Source organism: Staurois parvus, unplaced genomic scaffold, assembly GCF_062004578.1.
Source record: "Staurois parvus isolate SC_StPar_1 unplaced genomic scaffold, SC_StPar_1.0 ptg000636l, whole genome shotgun sequence".
Lineage (NCBI taxonomy): Eukaryota > Metazoa > Chordata > Amphibia > Anura > Ranidae > Staurois > Staurois parvus.
The window spans coordinates 11225586-11243534 of NW_028318432.1; the positions used below are offsets into that span (position 1 = coordinate 11225586).

The 17949-nt window shown below is 40.6% G+C and overlaps 1 protein-coding gene across 4 annotated transcripts in view; it reads right to left on the reverse strand.

Moving 5' to 3' along the window:
• Positions 1-17949, reverse strand: part of MPP7 (MAGUK p55 scaffold protein 7) — a 525083-nt gene that overhangs the window by 91590 nt on the left and 415544 nt on the right. The gene's annotated exons all lie outside the window — the stretch shown is intronic.

Below are 17949 nucleotides of genomic sequence, written 5' to 3' on the forward strand. Positions count from 1 at the left end.
TTACATAAAAATAAAGCATATATTCAGATAGCTCAGTTTAATGCGAGTTGTCTGATATCTTACACCCCTAGTTGAAGTCTACAGGAGAGCAGAAAGCCATATAGATCTAGCTGGAATAGTGAACTATGCCAAATTTGATGTCTGGATGTTCAGAATATCGTTCTGTATATTAATCTACTAGTGGCTAGGCTGCTACATGTACCTAGGGAAGGTTATTGACCATAGTATAATTTGGGAGGGATTTGGTCATAGCCTGAGTTTCCCGCCTACAACACCCCTCCCTAAATGATGCGATTGGTTCTTTGCTTTAAGGAGACACCCTGCTGAGTTCCTAGAAAAAGGCTGTTATGCTTGGAGCAGTAAGTTGAAGAATTCTCCCTTAACATCGGAACCAACTTGGGAGACGGTACCCTTTTGCTCTGAAACTTGATCTGCTTAACCCAGGACTTTTGGCAAGCACTCTACCTCTCTAAACTTCTTTCTGTTATCTCTTTGCTGTGTTATTGCGCTCTGTATATATATATATATATATATATATATATATATATATATATATATATATATATATATATATATTGGCTACATCTTTTTCTGTAAATACGTTTATTGCATCATTTTGACCTTTTTAGTAATAAATCTTATTTTCTGAAAAGTGTTGAACTGTTTCTAAAGCTCTTTAATGCAAACTAAGAATCCGTCTCTGGAGAGCGCTACTGTGTGTTTTTAACCTCTATATACCTCTGCCTGCGGTGACAGTGGTATACAGGTGATTATTCAAACATCATAGGGTTATTGCTAATATTGGCCAGTTTCCACCTTTTCTCTACAAAAAGCGGGTGGTGGTAGTGTGAAGGGTTAATGGCGTAATTAACCTGACCCAGTAACAATCGCTCTCAGGCTGCAGGTACATAGACTGTGGTCCATTAGCTGGAAAATCTTTGTGCAGGGTGCAGCTGAACGTGGTATTGTTACGCACGTAACAGCGCGGTTTTAGATTGGCTAGTCCTTCAGTCACGAATTGGTGAAAAGGGCTGGGGGTCTGACGCCGCGATCGTCACAATGTGAATTTTGCCTTGTCTTGTGATTGAACTGTGTTGGCCAAACCTGGCCAACACAGTCTAACTCCAACTGGTATAAATGAAGTCTCATTTTTTTTTTTCTTATAATCCTGTACCACTATATGCTACAATTTTGAATAGATTTTTGCTTTGATTGGAAAAAAGCTTTCTAAATATTCACTACAGTGCTCTATGCTGACTTAGAGGACTACCTGCCGAACCTATAATCACAAGCATCCATCAATGGTAGTGTGGAAAAAAAGGGGGAGCGCACCTGAGCTGGTCTGCTACAGAGTGCATTGGGCAGGGCAGTCAAATCCTGGTGTCTAGTCTAGAGTTCAATCATATTCAAGCACACTAACACAACTGTAATAACAGGAAGGTGATTGTAAGCCTATACAAATTAAGGGTAGCAGTACAAAGTCTTCCTGAATATCTATTTATTTGACTTCAATTGGTTTTAAGTAACTGAACACATTAAAATAAACAGTTCAGGTAATGCAAATCCAGTATTCACAGATTCGCTGTAAACAGTGACTCTGCTCTGCCTGAATTCAATCGTATGAAAACACATCTGAACTCCGTAAAGAACACTGCAAGTGCCCATGGGCTTAGCAACTGATTCCAGTGTGTAAGAACATAGTATGCAATTACTAAATCTCATTCTGTTCCCTAACCTCCTCCATGGTCCACTGGGAGAGCTCCACTGAAGAACCTCACATGCCTGACCTTTTTGCTTGAACACATCATTCATGGAAGAACATCAGCAGCAAGACACAAAATTAGATTTCTTCCAAGACAAGACAAAAAAAAAGGATTACTGATCTGGTTTTGCAGAAGCCTATACACGTACACATTTGAAGGTTCAACACAAAACTGAAATTTTTAGGGCTTCTGTGAGAAATCACAGGGCTCCATACAGCCTACCAGACAGCCTCCCTCCAAATGATATATTTGCTAAAAATACACTAGAATCATTATTAGCGGACACAAAATAATTTTTTACATTTCTGCTAAATCTAAAAGATAAAACTGTATTGAGTTAATAAAAAAAGCTCTGTGCATGGAAAAGGTCATGTAGCCTGTACAGTGTGAATCAGTGATTTTTTTTTGTGGCTGGAGCTGTGTGTAGGCAGCCTATGTTACTCTATGGGGACACAATGACTCTACGAACACAGCCGCAGGTCCTAATTTTTCAGTCATGTGGGTGCAGCTGTACGGCTCTAAACACAGACAGTGTGCATTTGGGGCCACTCACCCGCACCTTCATACCTGCCAAATTAGGACCTGCGGCTGTGTTCGTATACCTGCTGCATCTTCATAGAGTAACAGGCAGCACAAACTGCTCATTCACACTGTATGGGCCAGAGAACTCGTGTGAATGAGCCCTTGTTTTTTTTTTAATTATTTTTTACATTACATTTTTTTAAATTTTATTTACTCTTTTACCATTTTTTTTACAAATTTTAAATTATTTTTATTTATTTTTTCACATTGCTGTTGGGAGGGCTTTGGTGAAATATCAGGGTTTAAACAGACCCCTGATGTCTCAATTTTTGATAAAGAGAAAGGAACTGAGAACATAGATTCCTCCCTTTCTCTTCAGCCTCAGCTGCATTGGAGAGTGAATGAGCAGAAAGCGCTCTATACACAGGCTCCTGTTCATTCACACACTGAAGCATAGTAAACAGTTTACTATGCTGTATTTATGGACGAACACAGTGAGTGAACGGTACCAATCACTCGTTGTGTTAATTCACAAAAGGAAGGGGACTGTACACATGACTTATTTACCAGCCCCTTACCCTGCTCTCCATCCTGAAAAGATCCCCTGCCCTGCATGCCTGCAGCAGTCAGAGGGAAAGGAGAGAAGGGAAGCAGCAGTGCTGTGGGGAGGGGGGCCCTAGCAGCAGAGGGAAGAGGATGGTGCACAGACAGGGTGATCAATGCAACAGACTCGGAGGGGGGAGGTGCGGGGTGATCAATTACAGGGACTGATCTCCCCTGTGTGTCTCTCCTACAGCAACAGAAAGCTGAAGGGAGAGCAGGACAGGTTGGCTTTCACCTGTTGCAGGCCAAGACACACAGGAGCGAAGCAGAATTGTTTGGTCTTCAACATAATACATTTCTTGTCTGTAACCTCTAAATTTTGTGTTCGGGCATGTTCACACGTGAGGTCAGGAGCAGTAAAACTAGGTGATTGAGCTGTGGGTGTATCGCACCCTGATCGCCCCCCCGAACACTAACATACAACCGCTTACAACTATACACATGCCATAGCAAAATGTAAACAGCGTGTCACTTTTAGTGGGTGGTGCCGCCACCAAATTCGACTAATGCAATTCTATGGGGCCCTGCAACCACACCGTAACCATGTGCAATGCATCCAATTGCTGTGTGGTAGTACTGCAATTAGAGAGGTTAAATCAGTCAGGCAATATATTGCCTTCTCATCACCTGTCAAACACCACTGAAATGCAATCTGGGCATGGATCACTTTTCAGAGTGGTAGCAGTCACTGAATCTTGTGATTGGGCCTTTACAACATTCTCTAGTCAAACTGCTAAAAGGTAAATTATGTTAGCATGAATGTAATTGAGAAGCACCCCTTGAACTTGTCAAAGAAGATCTATATTTAAATGTAATATTTAATTTAAGTAACAAAGTATATGTAGTACTTTGACCCATATTGCAAAGTGCTTTCTAAGTCTAGTTTCATGTCACTTATGCAATGAAGAGCCTTAAATTAACCTACGTTAACTATGCTTTAACTCTTTCGCTACCAGCCCTTGCGCGCCACTTTTAAACTCAGATGGCCAGACCATTTTCGCAATTTTTCCATTTTTTTTCTTTTTCTTTTCAGCTTTCAGAGTTTGTGAAAGACCCCCAAACCATACATTTTCTGAAAGCACATGCCCTGTAGGATAAAAAGAAGATGCTACAGATTTTTTTTAGGCCCCATGATATTTGCGCAAATGTTTACCAAAACAATATTTTTGCTAAAAATACACGAAAATCATTATTCGCAGATGTAAAAACAGAAAAACTAACAACATTCCTGCTTAATTCATACTACATATAAAAACTAACCTGTACTGAGTTAACAAATAAAAAATATTTGTACATTTTAAATTGAGCCTTTTTATGAACTGGTGAAAACGTACAGTGTGCAAAACTGTAAATAAACTCTAAAAATCTGTGGTTATCATTTTTCCCTTACAGCTTTCAGACTTTGTAAAAGACCCCCAAACCATATATTTTCTGAAAGCACATGCCCTGTAGGATAAAAAGAAGGCGCTACTGATTTTTTTAGGCCCCTTGATATTTGCGCAAATATTTATAAAAACAATTTTTTCACTAAAAATACACAAAAATTCTTATTCCCGGATACAAACAGAGCAAAACTTACAAAATTCCTAAAGCTAAAACTATATTAAGTTAGTTAATAACAAATATTTGTAAATTTTAAATGGTGCCTTTTTTTATGAAATGGTGAAACTTGAAGGTGGGCAAAACTGCAATTAACACAATTTACTCAAAAAATCTCAGGTTATTTTTCAGCTTTCAGGGTTTGTAAAAGACCCCTCCAAACCATATATTTTCTTAAAGCACATGACCTATAGAATAAAAAAATTGTGCTACTGATTTTTTAGACCCCACAATAGTTGCGCAAATGTTTATTAAAAAGCTATTTTCACTAAAAATACACTAACATCATTATTAGCGCAGACAAACACAACATAACTTACAAATGTCCTGCTATATTCCTACTAAGGCCTTGCTCACGTGGGATGTACTACTACAAAGTGTACATCCGTGGAGAGTCGTGTTTACCTTCACAGGGATGCCCATTCTGTTCCGTGGCATCCCTGTGCAGGCAGTCCCATTCGGGCCAATTGGGATGCAATGGCTGCACAGGCACAGCTGCTGCTTCCAATCTGACATCTGTGTGGGTTGAACACAGACAGTTTGACTTCAGGGGCATGTACCCGGGCCCACAAGAGAAGCAACTGTGCCAGTGCAATTGCTGCATCCCAATTGACATGAATGGAGCTGCCTGCAGGTAAACATGGCCTTGCAGGGGCACACGCTGTGTGTGCCCTGTGTGAACAAGGCCTTACTATGTTTTTTATTAATATTTTATTCATTTGACAATTTTATTTTTAATATTTTATTCATTCATAAAATGAGGCATAGTAAACACTGTTTACTGTTACATTATTTACTATGCCACAGTAATGAATGAACAAAGGAACGATCGGTACCAATCACTCGCTATGTTCCTGCAGGAAAGGAAAGGAGCTGGTAAACACATGTTCACCAGTCCCCCTGGTCTCCATCCTGACAGTTTTTCCCTCCCGAGCAGCAGCTGCAGCCGGCAGGAGGAGGGGGTGGGAAAGCCAGCCAGCTGCACTGCAGGGAGGGGTGTCAGAAGATTGGGGAGGGGTCGGAATGGCGTTATTTTTTCCTACATGGGTCCCATGCAGCACATCACCCCAGCAGGAGGGCAATAGAGGGAAGTCAGTTCTTTTCCCCATGTCCGCTGTCACTATTTGAGAAACGCAGTTGTGCGGGGCTCTGCCCACACAGCTTTGTCATTCATTCAGTTTACTGTGATTGCACAAACCACAACTACAGTCATCCTTTGCGGCTGACAACCTGTAGTTCTGAATGTACTGCAGGGTCACTGATGAGCGGCCTCGTAGTTCATTCACAAGCCCTGCAGCTTGTAAACAGTAAGCCCTTATGAAGGTACGGACTGAAAGCTGCAGGAGTCTGACATTGCACCCCTTGATCCACTGATCATGAGTGCAATACTTTCCAGGCTTCTTAGGGAAAAATAATAAATGCACATTTTTTTTCCTGCAAAAATATGTGCATTTATTATTTTTTCCCAAAAGGTGAACTTATCCTTTAAGGTATGTGCAAGGTTTCATTTCTTAAAAGTCTGTATGTAACAATTCAAATGCATATGTTTTTAAACAAATGAAACTGCAAGGACACACAAAAAATCTGCAGCTTAAGAGTCCATCCACCTACTGTATGTTTTGCAGTATGATTTACTATGCATTTATAAAAGTCACTCACAATCACAATCATGATTTACTCCATGTGTGTGAGCTGGAACATCATCAACTGTGAGGTGCTGCTAAGCTCTAGGCACAAGCTGCATTAGGAAGACCAACATAAACATAAAGCCATTCCAACCACATAATAAAATAATTAACATAAGCAGAACACATAGCACTTACGCTTTAACACATGAAGGAAGGTTATGCTGTTCAATCCTAAGCAAGCGTGTCCTTTGGGACCAAGTTAACAACATGCTGCAGGATACATGATCTATACAACAAGCACTGAGTGTTGATCCGTAAGATTTCACTGACACTTTGGATGTTGTTCTTCATGGATAGCTGAATGTGAAGAAAAATGTGTGAAGTGCTCCCAACATCTGTAATCACCTCTGTTCCTCTTTGTTGAACATTAGAATCTTTAAGGTGATCTTACCATTGAGAAGATTATGAAGCACGTGGTCTACATAGGCGTAGAAAGATTTGAGATCGGCAAACTGGATATTTTTACTATATAAAACCGAATATATTTACATGGTAACAAACAAGAATATTCCTAAAATGTGTAAAAGCTATTCAATGAATGACACAGAAATATGTTTAAAGCAAAACTATTGCCTCTCCATTTATTCCTGCATTCATTTCAAAATTACTGGAAAAAAAAAATAGCATAAATGCAACTGGCAAATGTATCTTCCCAGTGGCTGCAGTATACTGTATGTGTCCCGGGTGGTTCCATGAAAAAATCATTTTAAGAAATGGGTGGACCCAGGCAAATGGTTGCATAACTAATTTTCCCATATAAGTCCTGCTAATTGCAATATAATCGGTTAAGTGTCACGTGCTCTTTTAAACGCCACCTACATCACTGCTTAAACAAATTTGAAAGAAAGCGTCCTTCATCCTTCCATCAATTACAGTGATGGAAATTGGTCATGGAATCTGGCATCTTGGAGGGTCTAGTGGTGGGTTCCTAAAATGGTGGGGCCCAGAGCAACTGCCCTATTTTTAATAGGGTTAAAGTATGCCTGACCACCTGCAAATCTATGACCTCTGATTTTCAGGTTTGATAATGCAGAAAATCCTGTTTCAGTTTTTTTTTTTAAATTATTCAGAGATCCAGTCCAATCATCATTTGGTTACCATACTCCTGGGAGGGAATCCTTGGTTTAAAGGTTGGGAAGGGGCAACAATGCTAATAATAGATACATGTATAAGAAAAATAGTATGGTTTTCCTTTAAAGAAGCATACCTGCTTATAAAACAAACACAAAAATCCCAAAACAACCCAATGTTATATACACATTCATGGGGGGGAAAAAAAAAGTGTACCAAAAAAATAGCTCTGCAGACCATGGGCAGGAACCAGCATAGATGGTTATCTAGTTTACAAGAACACAAGAAGCAAGGGATCATCACATTGCTGATTAGGAAAGAGAAAGTGTCCTGTGTGGATCAAAACGTAAATGAGCACATCCTGTTTGCTGTAAAAAATGATGGCGTTTTCCTGCTGTTCAGTGATGAGATCATGATTTCAATAAAACTATTTGTCCAAAAGTGTTACCACATTTTGTACATTAAGTTGTCTGTAAGCACAGCTCATACAAACCACATTATGGGAAAAGCCTATTGCACCAGCATTTCATCCTTTGTTCAGAACTGTTCAGTTGTAGGGAGTGGCTACACACTAAAGCTAGGGTTCAACCACTTAAACACTGAGCGAGTTGAAACTACACTGCTCAAAAAAAGTAAAGGAACACTTTGAAAACACATCAGATCTCAATGGGAAAAAATATCATGCTGGATATCTCTACTGATATGGACAGGGTAATGTGCTCGGAACGTAAGGATGCCTCATCCTTTGATGAAAATCAAAAACATTATCAACCTACAGAGGACTGAATTCAAAGACACCCCAAAAATCAAAGTCAAAAAATTATGCAGCAGGCTAGTCCATGTTGCTGAAATTTCATTGCAGCAACTCAAAACGGTACTCAGTAGTTTGTATGGCCCCCACGTGCTTGTATGCACAACTGACAAAGTCAGGCATACTCCTAATGAGACGATGGATGATGTCCTGGGGTATTTCCTCCCAGATCTGGACCAGGGCATCACTGAGCTCCTAGACAGTCTGAGGTGCAACCTGGCTGCGACAGATGGACTGAAACATGATATCCCAGAGGTGTTCTATTGGATTCAGGTCAGGCGAGTGTGGGGGGCCATTCAATGGTATCAATTCCTTCATCCTCCAGGAACTGCCTGCATACTCTTGCCACATGCGGTCGGGCATTGTCGTGCACCAGGAGGAGCATAGGGTCTGACAATGGGTTCTAGGATTTCATCCCGATACCTAATGGCAGTCAGGGTGCCATTGTCTAGCCTGTAGAGGTCTGTGCGTCCCTCCACGGACATGCCTCCCCAGACCATCACTGACCCACCACCAAAATGGTGATGCTGAACGATGTTACAAGCAGCATAACGTTCTCCATGGCTTCTCCAGACCCTTTTACGTCTGTCACATGCTCATAATAAACCTGCATCTGTGAAAAGAACAGGGCACCAGTGGTGGACCTACTAATTCTGGTGTTCAATGGCAAATGCCAAACGAGCTCTATGGTAGCGGGCAGTGAGCACAGGGACTACTAGAGGACGTTGGGCCCTCAGGCCACCCTCATGAAGTCTGTTTCTGATTGTTTGGTCAAAGACATTCACACCAGTGGCCTGCTGGAGGTCATTTTGTAGGGCTCTGGCAATGCTCATCCTGGTCCTCCTTGCACAATGGAGCAGATATCAGTCCTGCTGATGAGTTAAGGACCTTCTACGGCTCTGTCCAGCTCTTCTAGAGTAATTGCCTGTCTCCTGGAATCTCCTTCATGCTCTTAAGACTGTGCTGGGAGACACAGCAAACCTTCTGTCAATGGCCTGTATTGATGTGCCATCCTGGAGGAGTTGGACTGCATGTGCAACCTCTGTAGGATCCAGGTATCGCCTCATGCTACCAGTAGTGACAGTGACCCTAGCCAAATGCAAAACTAGTGAAAAACAGTCAGAAAAAGTATGAGTAGGGGAAAAAATGTCAGTGGACTCCACCTATAAAACCATTCATGTTTTGGGGGGTTATCTCATTGTTACCCATCTAGTGCACCTGTTGTTAATTTCATTAACACCAAACCAGTTGAAACTGATTAACAACCCCCTCTGCTACTTAAATGACCAGATCAATATCCCAGGAGTTTAATTGACTTGATGCTATACTGATTAAAATGCATTCCTTTAATTTGTGTGAGCAGTGTGTAATTCATTTATGTCATGTAACCATGTTAGATATAATAAGTGCTTAAAATACAACTAGGGCTTGGTTCACACCACACAGGTGTGGCTAAGCGCGGATGTGTTTCCGCACATCGTGTGTAGGGTAGCCCATTAGTTTCAATGGGCTCCCTTACATCCAGGAAACATGGAAGTCGTCCCTGACTTTTCAAAAAAGTGCCACACTGAACCACACGGTGCTGCGGTTTGGTGTGCACAACAACACACATGTTTGCAGATGAGTGAGGGTGGAATTAACAAATAATTGGCACCGCTGCACGACTACTAAAGAGCAACGCGTTTCAGTGTGTGTCGCGCAAGTGTGCCATTTTGCTTGCAATCCCGATACGTATAGATGTAAACCTAGCCTAAAAGTGAGGGAATGATCTTCTTTTTGCCTTTTTGTTTACTCCTGGGGAGTTTTCATGTAATTTTCTGTCTTGAGAGGAAATCCCATCTCCGGAAGCTGTCACTGAAACAGATTGTCCGCCTACTGGATGATTTCATCTCAACACCTATTCCCTGTTATAACTGTAAGATGTTGGATTTCCAAATCACTTTCTACCCTGGTGAATGCTGAGAGGGTGTATATACCCAGCAAGGTCACAACCTGCAATAAAAACCTAACAGGAGTTTTGACACCTCTTTAGATACACAGAGTTGTTCTTTACCGTTACCTACGCAAAAGTTTTCATTTTTCATAGTCTGCAGATTTTAAAAATATTTTGCTTGCTGCTCCACCTCATGAAAATCCACAGTGTTCTGTACAACATACTTCTCATTGTGTATAAGAATTATAGATCACTTCAGATAGCACCTGCTATATACATTCTATTTAGTATTATTTTAAGTTTTATGTGTTTGGTTTCCGAACCGTGAAAGACTTTGGTTCAGGGAAAATGATTTTGGCTACAATATAACCTTAATCTCCAAAAACAATGCATTAGGTTCATTTGTCTAGCTCACACATTGTTGCAATTACTATTTAGTTTTAATTAACTCAAAGACGGAAATGTGCACTGTATGAAACACTATCTTTTGGCAAAGGCAAATACATTTTCTATCACCTATTAAAAACCAGCAGCATGTAAGATATTCATTATAACAATAGCTGTCTATGATGTGACATGAACTTCCCAGAATGTTATTTTGTTAGGTGACTGCAGATCTATTTATGCTGTCTACAGCTATACTAGTGGCTCTATAGCAATTATACTAGCTATGCTTACAGTTATTGTGGACCAAGGCCTGTATGCTGTTGCTAAAGTTAGTCTGGCCTACTCAATTTGAGTTTGAACGGCTCAAAAGAGAGATTTAGCAAACATGAAAATATTTTGTTCATGCTAGGTGAACAGTAATAAAATATCCAGATATTTGTGTAGGTGCAGTCATGCAGTGGCATTCTGAAACTCAAATGGGAATGTCCAAAGGAGGGCTTGTTGGGTCTAGTACAAAGGACTACAATCAGCCAGGTATAAGCTCTCAGTAGGAAGGGCTGTCTTAGTGCATGGGTGCCCAAGGTGCATGGAGGCTCAATGAAATTCTTGCATTACATATGGATACTTTGCCGGAATAGTCATAGGCTTTTTATTAAGGTGTCCAAGATGGTCTCATCATGGGCAGCATCCCAGATTCTTGGCCAAGGAGACAGCAGCATCCGGAATGAAATGACCACTCTATACCTTCCCCTGGCAATTTCCGGCACTCCGTATTGGTTCAAGAAGAATCCCCCAAGGCAAAGCTTTTTATTGTCTCAATTGTGTGGGTGGGATACGATTCGGATCCCTGCCGGCCCTTCTCCCCTGTACATTTAATGTGACGTAAGCACCTGAGATGGACAAGAGAGAAGGGCTGGTGGGGATGGAAGCAGTACACATCTGTCCACACAAGCAGTGGCAGTAAAATGCTCCGCCTGGGGGGGCTCTTCCTGAACCAATGCAGAGCGCTGGAGACTGCTGGGGGAAAGTAGAGGGGGGAGATTTAATTCCAAATTGTATTGTATGTTTAGCCTAATGACATCCTGCCAGAACAGGTAAGATTTGCCAGCAGTTTCCCTGTGCAGCTCTGCTTGAGGTAACCTTTTATGTATTGTAGATTACTGCCCCCCTGTATAGTGCTACTTACCCCTGTACTGTGCCACACTGAACCCCCCTGTACTGTGCTACACTGAACTCCCCATCTTAAGGGCCCCAGTGTATTACTTTGCCCGGGGCCCATGATTCTATTAAGATGGTCCTGCAAACAGCTGCACAGACTGCTGGAGACTGTAACTTCTCTCCATGTCAATGTGGGTTCCCTAAAGCTATTCTATTCCTCTAAAACAAAATCCAAACTGGTTGAAGGTATGAACATCAGAAATTAACCTCTTCAGAGGCTGGGACTGGGAAATATCGAATGTCATTTGTGAAATTCAGCAGAAAATGGCATAAAAATTTACTAAATATATATACATATTAACCACATGCCGCCCAGCCACCGCATATAAACGGTGGCAGGGCGGCGCTCGTAGGCAAAAGCACGTTTTAAAACGTGTGCCTACAAAACAGGCAGGGGGCGCGCGCGAGGCACGCGCCCGCCCTACCTGTCCCGCGGGTGTCAGCAGCGGGTCCCCGCCGCTGGGTCACGGCCGTTTTTTACCGGCCGTTTTCCCGCGATGAAACAGAGCAGGGCTGCATTGTTTACACACAGCCTGCTCTGTGACAGTTTGCCGCCAAGCTGCAGAGGGAGAATACAGTTTCTCTCCCTCGATCAGCTCCCCCCTCCCCCCCCCCCCCCGTTCAGTACACACCCCCGCCCCTTAGTAAAACACTCCCCTCACACAGTGAACACTAAAAATGTTAACCCCTTCCTCCCCAGTGACATTAGTACAGTTTCAGTGGTTTTTTTTCACTGATCACTGTATTGGTGTCACTGGGGATGTCAGTGACCCCAAGTCAGCTCCCCCCAGTGTCAAAATGTCCACCTCAGTCCCGCAGTCCCGCCATAAGTCGCTGGTCGCCGTCATATGTCGCTGATTGTCGCTGATCGGCGCCATTATTAGTATAAATAAAAATTAAAAATCCCAGTATCTTTCCCGCCATTTGTAAACGCTATAACTTTCACGTAAACCAATTAATTTACACGTATTGGGTTTTTTTTTTAGCAAAGACATGTCGCAGAATGCATTTTGGCAGAAATGTATGACTAAATTTGATTTTTGCATTTTTTTTTAATGGACATGTTTTATAGCAAAAAGTCCAAAATATTGTTTTTTTTTTCCTCAAAATTGTCAGCCTTTTTTTTTATAGCGCAAAAAATAAAAACCGCACAGGCGATCAAATACCACCGAAAGAAAGCTCAATTTGTGGGGAAAAAAAGGATGTAAATTTAATTTATGTACCGTATTGCATGACCGCGCAATTGTCCGTTAAACTAGCGCAGCGCTGTATAGCAGAAAAATGGCGTAAATTGCAGTATTTATACCATAGTTTGTAGACGCTATAACTTCCACACAAAGCAATCAATATACACTTATTGGGATTTTTTTTTACCAAAAACATGGAGCAGAATACATTTTGGCCTAAATTTATAACCAACTTTGAGTTTACTAAATATTTTTTATAGCTGAAAGTAAAAAATATTGTTTTTCTTCAAAATTTTTGACCTTTTTTTGTTTATAGCGTGAAAAATAAAAAGCGCACAGGTGATCAAATACCACCGAAAGAAAGCTCTATTTGTGTGAAAAAAAGGACGTAAATTTCGTTTGGGTGCAGCATTGCATGACTGCGCAATTATCAGTTCAATTAGTGCAGCGCCGAGTAGCAAAAAGAGGCCTGGTCATTAAGGGGGGTAAATCCTCTGGAGCTCAAGTGGTTAATATATTCAAGAGTCCATGTTGTCACCTCCAAAAATTGGCCAGAGCATTTTTCTGAAAAAGATGATACTGTACCTACCTAACATACCATCTCCAATCTTCTCACTGTTCAAGCGCTGAAACCTCTATCAGGCTCTTCAGCATTCAACGTGTACCGGAATGCCAGATACATACCTGTGTCCTCTGCCACTCTCCACAGCTCCATTCTCTGACCCCTGCTTAACTACTGAGTCCTCTGACTATGAGAGGACCAGTAGATGGAAATGCAGCACTTGTTATGTAATATTATCCAATGTTGGAGAATCAAACACTTGAACAGAGTGAAAGGCAGAAGACACAAGCTGCTTTAAAGATGAGCGTAGGCTCTTCTTTTGCAGGAAAATGCTCTGGCCAATTTTTAGGGGTGATGACAAAGAAGCTTGCATGGTTATCCACAAAATCCTTCTATGATTGGGACAGTTCTTTAATAGAATAGGGTTAAGTAGTAATGTACAGTATCTGTTTCTTGTCACGCTTTATTATGAGAATCCTTTCTTACTGGAATCCTGCTGGTTTCTAGATGTTCTGCCAGGAAAAGAGCTGGTGAAATGACAACAATGTCACAGAATACCCGAATATAATATACTTCCTTGGGACACTGTTGCCAACATTGTGGTTGTAAGAAAAGGCAGGAAAATGTGGTTATTGCTTAATTGAAAGTTTGCCTTGCAAAGTTGGCATGACCTAATTTTCAAAAACACAAGTTTTACGTGTGCATTACTCTGAACATTATTATTTTTACCCCTTTAGGGCTTGTTCATACCAGATCGCATGTTCCCCATGTCTTCAGAGTAGGAAACTGGAGTCTTCTAAAAAAAATCATTATAGGCTAACAAGAGTTGATTATGCCAGATGTGTTACGCTGGCATAGGTTGTAAATATTCACACATGCTGAATTTTTAGTTCAATGACCTGCATATCTCCATTCAAATCAATGAAATGGGGCAGGTTTAACATGTTTAAAAAGCATTTAAAATGTCTCTAAATTATGTATGCATTAAAAAAAGGCTTATACTGTGGAAGCAGTACCCTAAAAAAAGGTTAGCAGGGGGTAATGGGCTAGTTTCCATTATTGCCTGTAGGCTCCCTATACCTTTTCTTTTTTTTTTCTAAAGTTAGGAAAACTCTCATATGACAGAATAGAAATTCGGAAGTGATATATTATTATACAGTATTTATATAGCGCCAGGTGGTTTGCTCAGCGCTGTACAATATAATGTATTGTATTTTCGGACGAAAACTGTACCGAATAAACAAAAATTGAATTATCTGGTATTGTACCAGAAACATTTTTATGCTTATCCAATCCGATAATCTTGCACAACCTGCCCTGATCAGCACTCGAATGGTGTGTATTAACAATCAGATTATTGTACGAATGCTTATAAAGTGATATTTTTCGTGCGATTTTCTGATCGTGTGCACTAGGCTTTACTAATTTCAGACTTGTCACAAATTTTGCTTCCTCGTGTCAGGGCAGCGTGATAACTGGTGATCTGATGACTGGCAGTAGAAAATTCATGGGGCAGCAGGGGAAGTGAAAGAAACACAGAGCCAAATGAAGAATAATGAATAAAGCAGAGGAAGGGAGATGCAGTACTGGTTCTCAAGTACAGCTTTCTGTCTAGTAAACCCTTAGAAGATCAGTGAGCAGCAATGTGGTGACCAAATCTCATAACACCAGCAGTGAGATATGGGGTATTCAACTAGGAGACTGAAGGCAAAGAAATGCCTAGACACAGGAAGTTCAATGCTAATTTTTGGATACCTCAATTCTTCTGATCCACCAAATGATGGAAACATCAAAACACTGTTGAAACGTCAACAGCCTAGTTATGAGAACAGAGGCAGCAATAAAACCTTACAAAGGTTCTAACACTTGTCTAAAATTTTCTACCCAAAACGAAAAAATATTTGTCTAATTTAAGGTTTCAACCGCTTCCCTACCACCCTATAACAGAACTACGGCGGCAGGGCTGTGCAAAATCATGTATATATACGTGATTTCGCATTTCCGGGTCGGGGGAGTGCACCAGCCATACCCGCGTTGCCATTGGCTTTTACAGCTGTTGATCACCAGGACCCGGACGGAGATTCCCCAGCGATCACCGAGTAACACTGACAGGGGAGAGGTCTGTATGTAAACAATACAGATCTCTCCCTGTCAGCACCAGCATGCTGCTTTGTATTGCTCTGCATAGCAGAGCAATACAAAGCTGTATAAGCAGTATGCTTACACAGTAAAACATACACAACACAGTTAGTAAAACAGCACACATTTAACCCTTTGATCGCCCCACATGTTAACCCCTTCCTGCCCAGTGTCATTAACACTGTGTCAGTGCTTTTTATTAGCACTGATCACTGTATTAGTGTCACTGGGGATATCAGTGACAGTTAGTCAGTTCCCCCCCAGTGTCAGAATGCCCACCACAGTCCAACTATTAGTCACTGATCGCCACCATTACTAGTATAAAAAAAGAAGTTCCAGTATCTATACCGCCATTTGTAGACGCTATAACTTTCACATAATCAGTCAGTTGCAGTTAATCAATGCCCTCCCCCCCAGTGTCAGAATGCCTGCCGAAGTCCCGCTATAAGTCACTGACCACCGCATTTAGTATTAAAAAAAAAAAATTCCAGTATATATCCCGCCATTTGCAGACATGTAGCAGAATACATTTTGTTCTAAATTTATGATGACATTTTATTTTTTTAATTTTTTTACTTACTGGACATGTTTTATAGCAAAAAGTCAAAAACATTTTTTTTTTTTCCAAAATTGTTGGTATTTTTTTGTTAACCCTTTGAGGACCATAAGATTACGGAACGCCAAAAGAATCAATTTTTTGTTTTTAAAGTTCGTACACTTCAGTTGCTGTAACTAAGCCATTTCATGAAATAACTGGCAAAAAGCTAGATCCATTTATTGATAAGAACTAATATTTTGACTCAAACCAAAAAAAAAAAAAAAAAAAAAAAAAAAGTATTTTAAGTTCTTAATCAGATGATACAGGCAATTAAAAACATGGGACAAATACGTCCCTTGGTCCACAAAGGGTTTTTAATAGCGCAAAATATAAAAATCGCAGAGGCGATCAAATACCACCGAAAGGAAGGTCTATTTGTAAGAAAAAAAGAACATAAATTAGGGGTATAAAAACCTAAATACTACCAATTTAACATAGATATTACTCTGTCTAGCAGACTGTGTCAGAATCAATCAGCTGTATGCTCATTTATTTTCAATTTGATATTTATTCTAACTTGTATCAATATGTTAAGCACATTTAACGCTAATAGAGTGTGCGTCTATTTACTGATAGTAACCCACAGCCAAGTTAAATGTATTTCATGCTTGTGTATTTATTCGTGCTTGCAGGGATTTTTAGTCAACCAGGTGTGTCAGAGAGGCCGAAGTTGTTCTTAGAGTCAAGACACAGAACAGAGAACCCAAAGTTACCAAGCGACTCCTCCGAGGTTGGCGCTACATATGCAACAAGTAAACAGACACTAATAAAAAGCTGACAGAGGTTGCAGATATCTCTACGCAGCTTAAAGTGGTTCTAAAGACAGAACATTGTTTTACCTTAAAGCATTTCTTGAATTAAGGTAAAAAATGTCCCAATATTAGTATTACCCTCTTACTTACCTGAGTCATCACTCAATCCAGCAATGTGCCCATCTCTACTGGGTTTCTTCCTCTCTCCCTTCATTCAAAGAACAGAGATGCAGCAAGGGGAGCCATTGGCTCCTGCTGCTATCAATCGAATCATGTGATGAAGGAGCAAAGGGCGGAGCCGTAACGCATTGTGTGTGTCTATAGACGCACGCAGCCAAGGTCAGGAGTGAGACCGCAGGTTTCTATGGTGGCCCACCAAGAAGAGGAGCAGCCTACAGTGCCAGAAGAAGACAGCCGAAGAGGAGGTTTGAGGCCACTCTGTGCAATACTATTGAACAGAATAGGCAAGTACAATATTTTTGTTAATTTTTTTTTAAATGTAAGCTTTACAAACGCTTTAAGAAAAAGCATTTTTATATCTGTGTTGCTGTTAGGGAGATTTCTCATTGCTTCCTGTCCCGTTGACGTTTTTAGAAGAAGTGAAGGAATCTCACCAACAGCAGTAAAACCTGACTGATGTTCTAATCCTTCTCCATCTTATCCAAAACTAAACAAAAAGTTTTGGCTATAGATACACTCAAAATAGCTGATATGTAGAGCTGACCTAAATTATGCTACCTCTGCTGTTTATGTACTACAGGTACACTTTATGACAACAGTAAATGTACCATATAGAGAACAAAAAAAAAAAAGATTTTGCAGTTAATTGATTTGAATTACAAGGCTATTACAGCCCTGGAAAAAGTCTGAACATGTCCAATTACCTAACAGATAAGAACTGGAATGCAATGATCATCCAAGACCAAGTCTTGAGTCTTCAAGCATACTGTCCAACACTGATATTTAAACAGATAATTTTAATCTCTTCCCTCCTCTCAGTTTTGTTTTTCTTTTTATGAATAAAAGAACATTTGAAAAATGGACTTTTCCCATTATTTCCAACCCCATCTGATTGCTATTGAGGAGATTACTTCAGGCCAGCTCAACAATGAAAAA